The following is an 18,671-nucleotide window of genomic DNA, read 5'->3' as shown; positions in this document are numbered from 1 at the left end:
ATAGGTATTATACTATATTATAATTATATTACTATTATTTCAAAAAAAAATGTAGGTATCTATAAAATAAATTCCAAATTAATCAAATCAGATTCATTATGCACGTGACTCACTCAGTTATTTCATAGTAAGTAAACACAATTTAAAGTATCCACGAATAATAATTTTAAATTACAATAGTATAGCTGAAATTGATAGTTTTGGTTATTTAATAAGTAATTTTATCCAAATTGGAACTTAAAATAACTATTAAAAAAAACTGTGTGTGTATAGTTTTTAGATTTTTTTGTCACAGAATACATACATAGAAATAGAATTTTGTTTTTAACTTTCAATTCTTAGTTATAAAAGTTAAACTTTTATAAATTTTTAACTACCAAAGAATTTGTAAATTTTCAATTAATAAATTTTGATCTTTAAATGGTTATATAAAAAAAAACGTGCCTATGTATTTTTAATATTTTCTAACTGATATTATATAAACTTATGGGGAACTTTGTATTAAATGTTAAAGTTTTTTGACTTAATGAATAAAATTCATAAAATAAAAAACTATATAAATATATATATAATTTGTATATTATTGTATAAAAATGATGCATAACAGCACAACATTATCTAAGTACCTGTGACACTTATAATCAACAAAATATACACCACCTTATCATTCACTTAGATTTAAAATAGGTAAACATTAAATTAAATATATTTTATATTTTATTTGTTTATTGCTTAATGTTTGGTCTTCTTAAATATTGAAATTAAGATAAGTCCAATTTTTCATATTTTAATTTCTATTTACTCAATACTTAGATATACATTTTAAACCTTCCCAAATTTTTTTTCAACAATTTAAACTTTTAAAGTTAGGCTGCTAGATAATGAACTAATTAGCAGCCATAGATCATTTCAATCATGCCTTTCTAGATTATCCAAATGGCAATAACTATATTTAGACTTCTTGGTCACTTGACGTTAGAATTAAAAAAAAAAAAAAAAAAAAAAACAAACCTCGTTAATAACTGATAATATAAGGTGCATTGTAAATAAATTAGCCGCTAAAATGATAGATACACATTAATTACACATTGAATAGAACAAAATATAAGTTAGTCAAATCCTGCAAAAGACAAACATTATTACTCAATTTTAAAAATTCTGTTTAAATATTTACGACTGTATATCTAGAGGAAAAATTATAAATTGTTATAGTTCTCACATCCCTTGCAGTTGCAATGTGAAGTTTGGGACTCATCGTCTAATTAAATACTTGATTAAAAAACATTTTTTCATTAATTATTTTTTTAGGCGGTAAGAAAATGTTGTAGTTACAGTTTTCTATTTATATCTGAATATTACCCGTAGACCACAGTACCCTACAGGTACCAAACACGTTCGTGGTAAATGTTTAGTCATAAATAAACTATCGCGATGTAATATAAATAAAAAAGATTGACTAAAAATGGGTTCATGTTAAAGTGCTCCTTTAATTCATCTGTCACAAGAAACGTGAAATATGTATATTACAATTCACAATAAATAATAATACTATTGTCTTTGACAATTCAACGATCTAATAATGTGCACTGTATGATGTGTATATGTTACATACAATGTCCGGAATTGTACATTTCGCAATTTGTACAGTGATTTTTGTTTACATCGTGAATTGTACAATGTTGCTGTACAAAGTAACTAGACTGTACAAGTTTCATTATACAATTCGCAATATCTACATTAATCACTGTACAAATTGCGAAATGTACCTTCATTGTACAAATCACAAAATTTAAAAGCATATTATAAAATAACATATTACTGTAAAGTGTACACAGTACACATTGTGATATGAAATAAAATACGTGAATCTATAATAAGATGTATAATTTCATCTCGTATGAGTTGTTTTTCCGACGTTATGTAGAATCTAACGTATTAATAAAGGTATAATGCAATAAAAATGATAAATTTTATCCAAACGACTTTACTATAAGTACTGCCGTCGAGTCGTTCAGAAGTATAATTTAAACAGATTTTAATATGGACTAGCTAGTGCATTGTAATCGGAACTGCTGCAATATTTCAACTTATATTAGTGTGATTATATTATTATACAATCGGGCAAAATGAGTTGAAAATAATATTAATTAAAGTTTTTTTTTTATATGATATACTAATTTGTAATATTTGTTGAGAAAATATTTTTAAAACATATCACTTATTATATTGTAATTTATATAACTTTATATTAAAATATACAGTATTCCTATTTATTTGTTAATAATAATTAAGACTTTTAAACTAGCAGCCATCTTGAGATTTGAACAGTGAACATACATTTCGCAATTTGTATACAGTGATTATTGTGTATATCGCGAATTGTATAATGAAACTTGTACAATCTAGTGACATTGTACAATTCCGGACATTGTATGTAACATATACAATATATTTTTCCAAAAATATAACGAAAAATTAATAGATGAAAAATGAAATTATGTGTATGGCAAACGAATATTTTTAAAGGATCCTGTAGTATTAGGAATATTAATAAACTATACCACTTTCGTGCGTGTCACGTGATATAGAAAAACTACATTTATTTTGGCCCATATATACCATTATGCTTATTTTATATTTACTGCAATCACTTTTGATTAGGTACCTACACATTTATGTGTCTGATTCCCTCGCATACTATATAACTTTCAAATTTGTAGTCCTTCCAAGTATACCTATACGCTTATACTGCCGTCGTAAGCAAAAACGCCGTAACTCACAAAAAATATAAAAATGAGGTAAAAATAAATATTTTTGAAATTCAATTTGTGAAGACGAATGGCACCGTATATTTAAAATATTACTATGGAAGTATAATATAAGCTATGATTAAATAACTAAAACGCAGTAAATCGTAAAAAAAATCGTGGTTGCTATTAGGCAATAACGTCGCAAATACATTTAGTAAGCACTAATGCCGTAAGTATTATTGTTGAAGATACGGCATTTTATCTTAGTAAATATACATAGCACAAATTATAGTATAATACCTACTAGTAGAAATTCTACAGAAGATGTAATAATTAAGGATATTAAAAAAAATATTAGAATTTCCTCTCTTTATTCATTTTTGGGCTAAATATACAGAAAACAAATTGATAGTTAAATATTATGATTTATGTTCTATTAATACATGTTTATAAATTACATTTTATATAAACTCTACAACCTACCCGACTACGTAATATTTGAAGTAAAATAAATACTAATGTATAGCATATGCATACATTATGAATTCGTCAGATATTTGATTCATAGACTCATAGACAATTTCGCATACTTATGTAGTTATGTAAACTATTATCTATGTATATACACGAATACGCGGTAATTGTCAGAACAAGCGAGTACATTTGTTATCATATAATTATGCCACCTGACACTTTATAGGAAATGGTGGTACTGTGGTAGTTTTGCTGGGATTAGTCTTTTAAAATCCTCCAATAGACACCCAAAAGTCCTAAACTCAATATAGCTAATATAAAATTAAAATAACTCGAAATGTTCTATTAAAAATCGGGAAATTAATGAAATTAAAATTTTGAAGTATTTAATTACTTCAGCAAGACAACCATGACTTAACGTTTTATAATAAAATTTTAGATTTTTAATAAAACTGTAATCTTTGCATAAAATAAAAATATATTGGGGGTGGAGTGGCCGAGCGGACTAAGGCGTCCGTTGTCATGCATCACGCAGTCGCCGGTTCGAACCTCGGTCACGGCGGCATCGCTCTTTGGGCATTTCGCGGTGTCTGGAGAGAGAGGCCGCCGCCCCCCAACCGGGCATGGCAGAAACCTACGGGTGCCCATTCAAAATTCTGCCAAAAATACCCACGTGTTTAAAACCTACAGTACCTTCCCCTACAGTTCCCCCTGGCTAATGACCTCAGTTGTCGAAGCCTTAACCCTAATAAAAAAAAAATATATATATATATTATAATATCTGCAGCATTTATTAAAATATTTATAAATTATAATGCATAGTATATTTAATAACTATAACAATTAAACATTATTCTAATACCTAGAATTTTATGATAAATAATTTTCTTAAGTTTATCTTTTTCTTTCTTAACTTTTTGTCGTATAATTGGAAATTCAATGTCTATTTTGTCGTTAATAATTTAATATTATAATTAATAAGTCCTCTTATTATTTTATAAACACGGTTGTATTTTGAAATTTTGACTTCATGTTAACAGAATACTATAATTGATACAATATTACATTTGTATCACAAAATAATTCACCACCTAATATAGTATAAACTTCTTATTGTTTTATAATACAAGGTGTCCCGTGAGGATTTACCCATTAAGATATCTCCCGAAATAATGGTGATATCGAAATTCTGGTTTTGTGATAAGAATCACAGGGATAAGAACTACATTTATTTCAAATTTTAATTTATTTTAATGTTATGGTAAAAAAGTTAAAATATATATTTTTTTATTAAATTATTTCAAAAAAAAAAAATTAAAGATAGCCATTTTGTTGAGTTTATTTTTCTGAAAATATTGACGTTTCAAAGTTTTAATTTCCTGATTTTTAATATTTTTTTTTAGTTTCGAGAAAAATTGCGAATTATTTAACACCGTAATGTTATCAAACATGTGACCCGCCGTGCCGCGTGCATTCCTATACGGCCGGCTGAATATTTTCCGTGTTTCTAATGGTTATAAATTTATAATCATATTTTATTTCTTCAAAACTAGAAAAAATATTAAAAATCAGGAAATTAATGAAAATAAAATTTTGAAACGTCAATATTTTAACTCTACAAAATGGCCATTTTTAATTTTTTTGGAAATAATTAAATAAAAAAATATATTTCCTAAATTTTTTACAAAAACATTAAAATAAATTTAAAAATGAAGTAATTATTGTAGTTCATATCCCTATGAATCTTATTAAAAAACCAGAATTTTGATATCTCCATTATTTCGTAAGATATCGCAATGGGTAAATCCTCGCGGGACACCCTGTATATTAATTGACTGATTTTAAAAGTAGATATTTATTTTATTTTTTTTTTTTCTAAACGAAATATACCCTCGGCGACATAGGCCTAGAAGTAGATATTGTAGTGTTGGTAATTGGTAGACATTGTACACATAATTATGCCGAATATGTCAGCATAATCGAAAAGATAAATTAATTTTTTACAAACGTAGAAGTTAAATACATTTATAGGTACACGAAATTAGGTTTTATAAAATATTGTGACTTAAACCTTTAGAAAGATCAAGATCTAGTAAATGTACAGAGTACTTCAGCTGCTCAACTAACCATAGACTACGTCCGCGACATTCCAACGATTGATAAAGTAAGATGAATATGTCTTTCAAATGTATATACGCAATTAGGTATTATAAAATATTGTGACTTAAACCTTTAGAACGTTCAAGATCTAGTAAATGTACAGAGTACTTCAACTGCTCAGCCTGTAAATATAGACGACGGCATATCAACAAATGATAATTATGTAAGATGATTAATTAATATATCTTTTAAATATATACGCAATTAGGTTTTATAAAATATTGCTTGCGACTTAAACCTTTAGAACGATCAAGATCTTAATAATTATTGGATAATATTTTAAGACATTTTATTTAAAAAAATTGATAATCTTAAGCATTCGTGTGTTAAGAGGACGCCACATGGACAATAATTGTTGCCTTCATCTTATAAACACATACAACTTTCAATTACCTACTTAGATATTTTTTATTTTTTATATATTTTGGTTGAGTTTGATTTTATATTACGAAATATGCTTGTATTGGCAACATTAATGTTCATTATTACACTAGATATAATAGTAAATATTATAACTTAAACCCCATTTACTTTAGGTGATGAACCACTTTGAATACAAATTGAAGTACCGACCAGTTTTCTTATTAAATGAAATTTATCCATATATCAACTACACAGTCAGCGTCATAACGATTTCTCCGCCAGTGATAATGGTGGGGTGTGTCATCAATGGTCAATCTATTGGTGCACAAAGTAATATTTTTATATTGTAGATATTGACAATTTTAATATAAACTATAACTTAATATTTCAATATTATATTTAAGTTAAGTTTCACTTAGATGTGATGTATGATTTTTATATGATCACTTTAATATGTACAATAATAATATAAACGATTTTCTGTCAAAAAATTAATGTCGAGATTATCTTAATCTAAAAAAAAATGTCTATTTAAGATTTAAAAAAAATATTATTTACGACAAATATTGGCTGGATTAATAATAGTATTAAAGTATTGATATTTAAAATTGTTACAACAATAATCACTAATCACTTTTATCGTTGCTTTTTTATGTAGGTTCTTCAAAAAAGGACGCCAAAAATATGCTTGCCATATGGGTATTGAAACATTTTTGCAAAAATGAAAGTTATAACGGTGCACACACACACGAGCGCGTAAAAAGGTCTTTTTCAAGACCAACAGTGTGTACGAAACCACACGTTGACAATTTAATTTCACACTTTTGTCAGGGAAACTTGACTGACGAAGGTGGTTTGTAAAGGAATAAGTTACAAGAGGCTGATGAGGGAAAAACGCACGCACCAATCAAGTAACCCGCACCACTGCAAAAGTGTGAAATTCTCTCGTCACTCTTAATTAACTCAACCAACCGGCACCGGAATTCCTCATAAATGCATTATATATAACGCCATAACGGTGCAGCTACAAAACTTTAATCAGTCTTCATCCTAACCCTCAACTGTCAGAACATAATAGTACAATCAGGTGCCACCAGCGGCATACCTGAAGCGTATCCCGATTGTTATATATTATTATATTATTGTCACCAAGTGACATATATAACGGTCATTCAACGACCTATCCACTTAATTGCTGGCTTGCTGCACGTTATCGTTTCTGATGCCCAACCCCGACGACGCCAGTTGTCAACCAGTTGCACACCAGCGACACATGACCCTGAAGTCGACTCAATGACCAACCGACGAATACCCCACGTCGATCAGGACTAGTCTCATCCGTGGAACCAAAATTGTTCTTTTCAGGGCACCCTCTATATTGTTTAGGTCACACTTATCCGAATGAGACTCACGAAACGGATGCTACACTTTCAAAAGCGGCGGCCCCGACGTGATCAGATCTCGTTCCCCACCCAATTTATGTACATACTACGTACTACGAGCTAGTATTTATTATATATCGAAACACGTTGTACCCATGTTTGTTCAAGGTATCGAACACCGCTAACGCCAACGGTCCCCGACTCCTCATTTTTGTATATAATATTATATTTACACAGAAATAAAATTTAGAAATATTATTATTTACCAAATACCAACGAGTTCATTTTTACGAGTCAGCAGCGCATTTAGCATTAGCCGTATCATAGTTTTAAATATATATTATTGATTATTATAAGGTATTAACAGCATGTAGGTACAATTCAATTTAATTAGATAAAATAGATACTTTGGTGAATGATATAAATTCATGTAACCAGGCTATGCCGTTAAGATTTGGCGCCCAGGGCAAAATTAAACCGTTAATACGGTAAGTACGGTACATAAAAAAGCTTTTGTTGCACGAGGTAATTTTTTATATTGTAACATACTTCTATTAACAACTAATATTTTAATACTTTTTTTCATTCCTTTAAATATTTCATATAATGTAAACTCAGATAAAATGTTTATAAAATAATAACTAATAGGGGGTACTCAATATAGTGTTAATAGTGTTATATCTATGTAGCTTTAGCCTCGAAGGCTTTAAACAGTCCAAAACGATTAAAAAAATAGATACCTATATTATTACGAGTATGTATAAATGTTTATGTTTACAATTTACCATTAAAAAAAAACGTATACAATACTATATATGGAAGGTGCACTTTAACAAATTAGTAAATAATCTTAGGTAGGCTATTAATGGAGTGTTGGCGCCTACATAGTATTTTATTTCGTAAAATTCCATTGATAATCATCAACTAATTATTGTCACTCCGGATTCCACAAGTCTTGTCACCTACAATATACTACCAGATAAATCTGATACGTACCTACCGACTTCAATATTACCATGTATGATGTACCATTGTACCATGTACCTTTAAACTATAATAATATACTACATTACTATCCACCTATACTATAATATTAAAGTTATAGTATCTTCAATATTGAAATTTAAATAGTAAATAAATTGTGTAGTTACCGATATTTAATAACATAATAAACTAATTAAGGTAAAATATGTTAAGTGGCGACTTGCGTATATTATATTAGGCACACATTTATCGTTGACATTTGAAAATTCAGGATAAGACTTTCAAATTTCAAGTAGGTACCTTAAGGATAGGTTAGGTTTAGCACTTAACAATTTTGATGGTCCTATATAATATGAAGGGGTTTATTTAACAAAATAAAAAATTATAAAACAATTTTTTATAAATGCTTTTGAAATTTAAGTCAGTTAAGAAAATATGCAAATCATTTTTAAGTTGAAATTTCATAAGATTTATAACAATACTATCTAATTTTTTAAAGAATAATGCAGGGTATACTTAAGCATATAAGCTGTTCTTACTAAAATAAAATATAAACTTAAAAACTCATCCATTTTTTATGATTATTTCAAGTTCAAATGTATTCACCAAATTGAATATTCAAAGATGGATAAAGTACAAATAATAGCAAATATTATTATAGCATAATATTATAATAATATTATATAAACATTTTTGATATTTACAAATCATCGAGTCTCGTTAGTTAAAAATAATAAATTATAAAATATCTTAGAAATAGAGACTGACACACCTTTTTGCTCTGATTAGTTTTTCGTTTCCAATAATTATTTATAATTTAATTTAAAATTAATACTTCTATGACATTGATCTGACTATTCGATGACAAAGTATTCTTGAAATCTATACTATATAGTAGGCGAGTTCACTGATTTTTTTTTTAAATCTATCGATGATTGATCACTAAATTTACAATTTTAAAATTTTCATAACTTACTTAGCAGTTAGCATTTTAAATATCAATATATAAAAGCATCTACTAGTCATGAGATTCGCAAGATAATATGTTTTATAATATATTTTAATTTGATACGGGTCATTTCACTTAAATATTAAAGCTAAATACACAAAATTGGCAGTACACGAACACAAATTTATTGTTAGTACCTATTTACGTTTGTAAGATGCGGGAAAACACGTGATTAGGGGCATTTTTTTAAAACATTAACAACATTTGAAAATATAAATATATATAATAAAGTATAAACAAACATACGCAATAATTAATTTAGATGTTAAACTCTACATGCATATTGTATAGGTCAGGGATGAATACAAGGGAGGCTAAGGGTCCCTTGAAACATTATCACTAGGTAGCATAATTTCTTTTATAATTTTAGAAATCCTGATATTACTTTATTTCAATCATAGATAATAGATATGTTAGATAATTGATAATATTAAACATACCTGTGGACTGTGAATCTAATAATGTATATATAATATAAAAAATAAATTAAGAATAAAGACGTCTATTGTAACGGCGCTTTCCATTACCGCACAAAATGCATAACCCAATACCGCACACAAAAATAGTACGATACCGCACAGATTTATAAAAAAGGTATAGCCTAATTCCGCATACAACAAATGGTACGATACCGCATAAATTTATTAAATATAAAAATTTGTTGTAGTTCTTTTTTTTGTTCATCATTGTCCTCGTCATGTTGGTGATCTTTAATATTACTGCGAATTAAAACCGTTTTTTCATTGTTGGTGATAATAATAGACAATAGTTACATTACATGTTTTTTGCACACACCGCCAAACAATATCACCTGAACTTTTATTAGTTCTAAAATAACGAAAGTTATAGTTGTCGAAATGAATAGAATTATTACCACGGTTATTAGTAAAAAGTTTAAACATATTGTATTGATTTTATTTTAAATGTCACGTGGAATGATTCAAAGATTGAAAGACGACTAAAAACACACTACAAATGTTTACACTGTGAATACAATCTTTTACAGATAAAGCTTAATAATGTCGTTATAGATAATTGTCGATAAGTGACGATAATCGTCCAAAATAAAGCCTAGTTTACACGATGCTAGTTTACTAGCGACTAGTAAGCTAGTTCACTATCTGATAGTAAAAAAGCATTGTCTAGTTGAGCGTGCTAGTAAACTAGCAAACTATTTTGATACTAAACTAGTTTGCGAGTTAAGTTAAAATATTTCAACTTTACTAGCAAATAAGCACGCTATTTTATCCGATGCGAGTAAAAATAGTATCATGTAATTGGGAAATAGTTGTTTATTTTGAACTAGTAGCTTGTATTTCCCCGGTAGTGTGTGTGAAAACAACAGCAGTGAGTTTGTGAAAACCCTAAAAACGATACGTCGATACCGAATATTCATTATTCAGATATTATAATAAGTTTTAATTATTTATTGTTTCTGTTAATTTTCTTGTTGAATATATCATAAACAAATTAAATCAAACAACAGTGGGTACTTCACGATGACCAGTCATGAGGCTGACGAGGCTGTACTGACTACTGGTACTAGTGGTACTTTAACTACTAGTAACTACTAGTATTTGAATATCGTGTATATGAAATAACTATTTTACTATATACTAGTGAGATAGTAAGATAGTATGGTGTTTCACTAGTCGCTAGTAAACTAGCATCGTGTAAACTAGGCTTAAACGTGTGCGGCAATCATGGGATATCCAGTATTTTAAATCTGTGTGCGGTTTTGTCCCATGCGTATTTTGCGCGTTTGTGCGGTAACGGGCGACGCCCTATTGTAATTGTATTTGTGTTATAAAAAAATTATCCCTCTCAGATTTTTGCTTCTTAACCGTGCCAGGTATATGTAATTTATTGTAATTATATGAAAATTTACGAATTAATGATAACCATGAGTAATAATTAATTTATAAAATAATAAAATTTAATTTGTCTTCAATCCGTTTAAAAATCCAACTACCTAATAAATTGATACTTTTACAAAATTTTATCTTATCAGAATACATTGTATAAACCAATAGAACTGATGAATGAAATTTAATAATATATATTTTTTTCTACCTATTAATTTAAGAATTAAAAAAATAACTAAACATTTTTTTCACTTTCAATTTATAATTAAATTTCATTAAACGATGAGCTATATATTACTGTTTAGGGCATTAATCACGGTTTTTATGTTCCTTATCATTTTATTATTTTTATTTGTATTTATGTTTTATTTTGTATAAGCCTATATAGGCAATTTCTATACGACCGTTCTATGAACCACAGAATGTAAGCATTTTTACGCGACTCAGTTTGCCGTGTACCGCTACCGCGTCGAGTCGACCAAACATTTACCGACTTCAACCAATACAGCGCTGGATCCAAGGATTGACACTTTGTGGTTCAGGTCAATTTCATATAGTATTATTGTTTAAGTATATTAGGTTTACCTAATATACTTGAATAATAATAATAATTAATAACTTTGGTAAACATTTTTGGACTTTTACTAACATTGATTGTTTTTCCTAAGATTTACTAAATCTCGTTTGTAAAAGTCCGAACTACAAAAATCATTCGGGGTTTGACCAAACGATGTAGTGTATCCTAGGTTTTACCGAAATCAATTGGTAAATGTCCGAATTTTAGACATTTACCAACAGTAGTCGGTGAAACCTAGGATTTACCGGTAAATCCTATAGGTTTAACCGGTATTCGTACTTTTACCGTAACATTTATAAACAGATATATTATTATTATTATTCTCATATGGTAATAGAAACTCTTATATTCTTACCATACTCGCACATTTTTGTCAATTATTACAAGTACCTACATACCAAATCTACCATATTGAAGTTAGATATTACCAATTCTTTATATACACTATACATCTATACAGTCCACTATACTCCGATACAATTACTATGCATTTGTACTTTGTTCGATGAACTTATATTCACATAAAAATAGAGCATTTAATATAATTAATACATTAATGTGACCATAAGTCATAAGTCATAACCATAAATCATAATCATAACTCTTTAATAATAAATTATTTTCACAAAATATTCAATTTTGAAAGATTAATTAATTGTAAATTTGTAAATAAATGTAAGTATAGGTATGTATGTTCTCAATTTTAGATAAATTGTTTTATGTATTTCAAAAATTCTCTGTTCACAAATAATTATAAATTAAATGTTAGCTTATTAAAAAAAAAATTATATCTAGTTGTAATCGAGGTACTCGTATATTATAATTAGTGTATTTTAGGGGCGAATATCTAAAACGTATACTATATAGCCATATAGGTATAGCTAAAATTGACAAAATCGAGTTATATATTGATTCTTATTGAAAAATGTCTATAGATCGATTGACACCAATACAATAGATAAAAAGCACTATTTCTTATACTATATAATATAGTATACTATTCATTTAAATACCAATTATTGTGTTAATGCGAATTATATTTGTAAAAAGATAAGCACCTAAGTTCTTAATGAAATAACAAAAATCAGTAATTAAGGGATTCTAACTAGGCAATTTATATATTTTACTACCAAATACGTCGATTTGTTAGTATATGCTGAATATGGCAGGGTGTCTAATAACATATAGAAATCTGGAAAGATATTTTCATTACATTAAAAATTCCAATTTTTAGAAACTATGTGTTCATCATTATTCTTTTGGTTATAATGAAACAAAATACACATAAACAATTTTAGATTCTGAGCAATGTGATGAATGTATTGATTTTACAATGCTTATTGTTTTTTTGTGTCTGTGTACACGATAAGTTGTCGGAATAATGATTCGATTTTCAACTTCAGAAGCTTTTTCGGCTGTAGAGTGAATCTAGTTGGTACATTGAAGAGGTCAAATTTTGAAATTTCCAGTAGTTTCTAAAAGCACTGGGAAAAACAAAAAATATAAATATAAAAAATAAGGAACAATGTGAATTTTTACACAGAATAAATTTCTGAGAAAATCGATTTTAGATATTGGTGTGACTTTAAAATAAACTCAGTTTTTTATAGTTATTTTAAGTTCAAATTTGGATGAAATTACATATTAAATAACCAAGAGTAACAATTTTAGTTATATTATTGTAGTTTAAAAATATTATTCGTGGGTACTTAAAATTTCTAGAGTATACTTTATATTCAAATATTAATAGTTGATGCTGTTTATGACTTATGTTAATACTTTATAATAGATTGTATATACTATGAATGACTGGGTGAGTCGCCGAGTCGGGCAACATAATATGAATCTGATTTGATTAATTTGGAATTTATTTCATGAGTAGGTATCTACATTTTTTTTGAAATAATAGCAATATAATTAATCTCATAGTATAAAACTATAAAATATCCTAGACAGACAAACAGTCTCCGCTTAGAATCGTTTTTCACATACAATAATATTATATCATCATTGAATTCAAATTTAATACCATCCATTACAACAGTTACCCACTTGTAACCTACTGCAGACTGCAGTATACTAGAGCGACATGCACTGACCCGCTTTTTATTTTATTTTTATATTTTAGTAATTTTATACGCTTTAAATTGTGAAAAATTATATTTTTTTAATAACCTTATTTATTTAGCAAACAAACAAACATTTAAATGATTAATATATCATAACCAATATTTGTTAACCTCTAACATCTATTGGCTATTGCCGTAATGTTGTTAAGTATATTAAATTTCAATCACGGTATTTTTAAATATAATGTGTTATCCATACCCCTGGATTTTGATGACTTATGCATCTTTTTTTCTGAACATTATAAACGATGCTTCCTAACTTAAATCTGTTTCAATAATATTATTATAAAACAAATCTTTAATTTGCATATTTGGTTGTTTTTCATCATACATAATTTTTGTGATTTGTAATTCTTTTAGATTCTGAGCGGAGCGATTAATGTATTGATTTTACCATGATGTGTGTTTTTGTTTTTTTTGTCATCACGTTTTGGGGTAGTAAAAGTGCTTCAATTTTTAACTTTAGTACCTCGTTCGATCAGAAAGTGAATCTAGTTGGTATTTTGGGGGGTCAAAAGTGAAAAATTCTTAATACTTTTCTAAATAATCGAGAAAAACAAACTAAAAATTAAGGGAAAAACGGGAAATTTTACGCACACTCAATTTTCGACAAAATCGATTTTGGTTTTTGAGGTAACATTTAAACAATGAGCATTTGAAGTTTAAATTTTTACAATATTAGATTTTCACTAGCGATTTCCTTATTTTGGTGTAACTCTGAATCAAATGACCGCAGATACTTGAAATTTTGACTGAATGTTTATTATAGGCATTTTCTATATTTGATAAAATTTTAAAAATATTTAAATTTGTTTTGAGCTGTTTACTGACATTCTAATTTTTAAAATTTTTTGGTTTTTTTTTCTATAAATATCGATAAAAATTTAGTTGTTCGGTAGTAAAGCTTGAAAATTTAATACAAGGCTTTTAACACATTGTAACAATAGTAGTTAAAAAATATTAAAAATACATAGGCACGATTTTTTTTATAAGCATTTAAAGTTCAAATTTTGACTAAATACGTAAAAATTACGGCAATGTTCAAATTATCTTAGATAGAAATTCATAAAAGTTTTTATTTTTAATTCTAAGATTTGAAAATTTAATACAAGGCTCCTAACATATTTTTACAATAGCAGTTGAAAATTAAAGAAATACATAGTCACAATTTTTTTTATAAGCATTCAAAGTTTGAATTTTGACAACATATTATGTAAAAATCTCGAAAGTTCGTAAAATATTTTATGCTAGAAATTCATAAAATATTTTCCTTTTATACCTAAGATTTGAAAATTTAATATAAGGCTCCTAACATATTTTTACAATAGCAGTTGAAAAATAAAAGAAAAATATTGTCACAATTTTTATTTACAAGCATTCAAATTTTGAATTTTGTCAACATACGTAAAAATCATGAAAATTCGTAAATTATTTTATGCTAGAAATTCATAAAAAAATTTCTTTTTAAATCTAAGATTTGAAAAATTTTAATAATCTATAATATATCCTAGACAGATAAACCGTCTTCGCTCAGAATCGTTTTTCGTATACAATGATATAATATCATTGGATTCAAATTTAATTCCATCCATTACAGTAACCCACTTGTAACCTACTGTACAGCAGAGCGACATCCACGACTTGCCCGCCTTTTTTAAATTCATAAATGAATAACTGTAAATACTTGAACTTTCTATTTTATGTTTATTTTATAACTATTCATTTTCAATACTTGATAAAGTTTTCAACATATTTCGACTTATTATACCAAATTCGTGGTTTTTTTTTTTTGAGAATTTAAACAAACATACTATCTCGTTAATTAATAAGTACAAATACTTATATATTATAAAAACTAAAAATAATTATTAATGCTCACACTTTAGATTTTAAGGCCTGATCGCATTATAAAACTGAGCGTATGTTTAATCACGTTAACATTATCTGTTGACAGAGCATCAATGGGTGAGGGGGAAATAAAAAAATAAAAATTCCTATAGTTATAGTATTTAAATAAATATTTGAATTGTTACCCCATCCCCTTATGATAATTCATGTGATATTTTTACGCCACTGCAGTGGTTCTGTAATTTATAATTTATAACTAGTTTTTAGGAGCATGATATTTTAAAAAAAAAATAAATAAAAAATACCTACATAAATTATTCATATAATAATAAACAATTTGAACTCTTAAAACAATTAAATTTAAACCAAATTAAAAGAAATTTATTCAAAGTTTAAATACTTTCAAAACGTATCTATAACACGGCTCGTTATAGTTCAAATAACTGATGTCATGTAAAATTTTTGGAAAAAAATAAAAACTATCAACGTATTTTGGTTATTAAATATTATATAACGTCGATAATAATATCACAATTAAATATTTCCAGCAAGACAGTATCATGATATTTGTCAAAATAATAATATTCTATAAAATGTGTTGGTTTTGTGGTTTCATAAAATAGAACCTATAATTAAAAATACATTTCCCGCCGAAAAATCGCTTTTCACGAAGAGAAAATTTTTATTCACTCTTGTGGTTATCCAATTGAATGAATTGAAAACTCTCAGTAGATAATGTGATTCTTATTATTTTATTGAATACGAATATAATTTATACAATAAATAAAATCAACAAATTTCATTTTCTTTTACATGATGAAGTAACGTTGTAACTATTATCTGAATTCATTAAACCATCATCATTCAATCATTTATCATTTGTAATGGCAACAATTAATTATTTTTTAATTTCTATTTACCTACTACCTAATACTTACCTACATAATTATGATAATTAAAACTAATAAAAATGGGTTTATTAGGTGGATACGGTATGTCATTACCAGTGTAATATAAATTTAGTAATTCAATTACCTATTGCCCGATTGCAGGTACCCTTTTACTGGGTCCAAAGAAGACAAAAAATAAAATAAAAGAAGACTCTGCGTTAAATCATTAAATAATTTACTTTTGAATATAATCTATGGTCAATGCATTTTGTAACGCCTTGTAATACTCTATGTCTTACATATCATATAGGTGGGTACTATATATACCACAGAATTATACCATTCGTTTTGCTACTATTAAATTAAGTCAAAAGATATAAAAAATTATTAATTTTTAACTGTGTTTTCCATAGTATTTTTCTAAGCTTAAACGAACAAAAACATATCTTTGTTGCGAATCGGACATCATGGTGTAGCCATGTGGATAGGTATTAAACTATTCTTGACACTCCGTCACGCACTGCACTCACTTCACTTAATGTTGTACAAGTGTAGGTACAACCAATTTTATTATTTTGCGTATTAGACATTAGTATTTCGTCACCATGATTATTATGTTGACTGTAAATAATTTTAATATTTGCTGTTGCCTACGTAGGTTGCAGTAATACTTGCATTCGTAAATATTGTGTATTGGTATACTATTATTGACTATTGTAAGTGACCGATTGTATAGTCACGCACGTGGTCATACAGTTATCAATAATCAATTTATCATCATATTTTATAATTGTTGTTCTTACGGTCACGATAATTACCATATAGTATAGACCTATGAAAAATGTCTGCTAAAACTTTGGGTTATTTCACGCTCTCATGGACAAAGACTATTTTACCTCCTCAAAGACTATCCCGTTTCCGACAAAAATATACCTTGCCCTTTTCCACTGTTACAAAGTAAATTAATTTTAAAAACTATAAATTATTTAAAAATAGTAAAAGCATTACATATTAATAAAATCATTAATTATAATGATTATGGAATTCTGTACCACTGTATCAGGGTACAGCATTAAAGTCTTGAATTTGTACTTAGTTTGATACTCGGATACTGGAATACGCAAAATATTTATTAATATAGATTTTGTGCTAAATTTCAGGTACAATTTTGTAAAAAGTACCTACCTATATAATCTAAAATAAAAATAAAAATATCTACTATTTAAATACTTATATTTTATTTTTTAAGTAAAATTTAACGTTGCTTAGATATTTATTAGTTGTATATTACAGGGCGCATATTAAAAAAAAAAATTAATCGGTGGCCGAAGTGAAAGTGATGCGGAGGTAATGCACGATGGCATCCCTTGATCCCTTCACTTGCTTAAATTTTCGAGAGATGGTATTTTGCGCTACTTTTATTACTTGTAATTTGCGCCAAAATATAAAAATATAACATGTATTTTGCGCCACACTTTCAACTTTAATAGCAGTTGGAATTTTTAAGATTTAATTACCAGCAGATAAATTTAGTGATATCGCATAGGATATACACTAATACGTACCGATGCGTCCGACGCATGTCACATAATATCGTCTCAATGTCGTCGAATTATTTATAATTTGACTGATTTTTATGTTTTATTAATTAACGACAATTTAGATGTTTAATATGCATAGAGTTTGATTTTTTATATACATTTATTTATAATTACGAGTTTAATATGACTGACTTTTATAATATATTTTATTACTTAACGATAATTTACATATTTAATATACATGGAGTTATTTATATTATTATAAAATATAATATAAGTGGCGCAAATTACAATTTTAGTACTCATTCCATTTTATTTAATTTTATTTGGCGCAAGTTACAAATTTAAAAAGTTGCGCAAATTACCAAAATATATTTTAAGACGTGGCTCAAATTACATAATATATTTTATTTTATTTATTTTATCCAAAAAATGTATCCCCTTCAAAATACATACTTGAAGATTATGTGCACTTTTGTAGTAGATTTTATTTAAACGTCTTAAACTATTGGTAATTTAGTATCTTGAGTCTTGAGTTTTAAAAAACACCTTACCTTAGCTTTAAACATTTAGTTTCTGACACACACATAATAAAATGAGGTCCCACTGACTGACATTATGAATACAATTGTAAAGAGAAATTCATATATTGCTGTATTCAATTTTTTCCCGAATTTTCAGTTGGTGCGCAATCGAAAT

This window comes from Diuraphis noxia, unplaced genomic scaffold, assembly GCF_037042655.1.
Source record: "Diuraphis noxia isolate RWA-SAM2 unplaced genomic scaffold, SU_Dnox_SAM2 contig0003, whole genome shotgun sequence".
In the NCBI taxonomy this organism is placed as follows: domain Eukaryota; kingdom Metazoa; phylum Arthropoda; class Insecta; order Hemiptera; family Aphididae; genus Diuraphis; species Diuraphis noxia.
The sequence above is the reverse complement of the archived record's forward strand: the minus strand, read 5'-3'. Positions refer to the sequence as shown.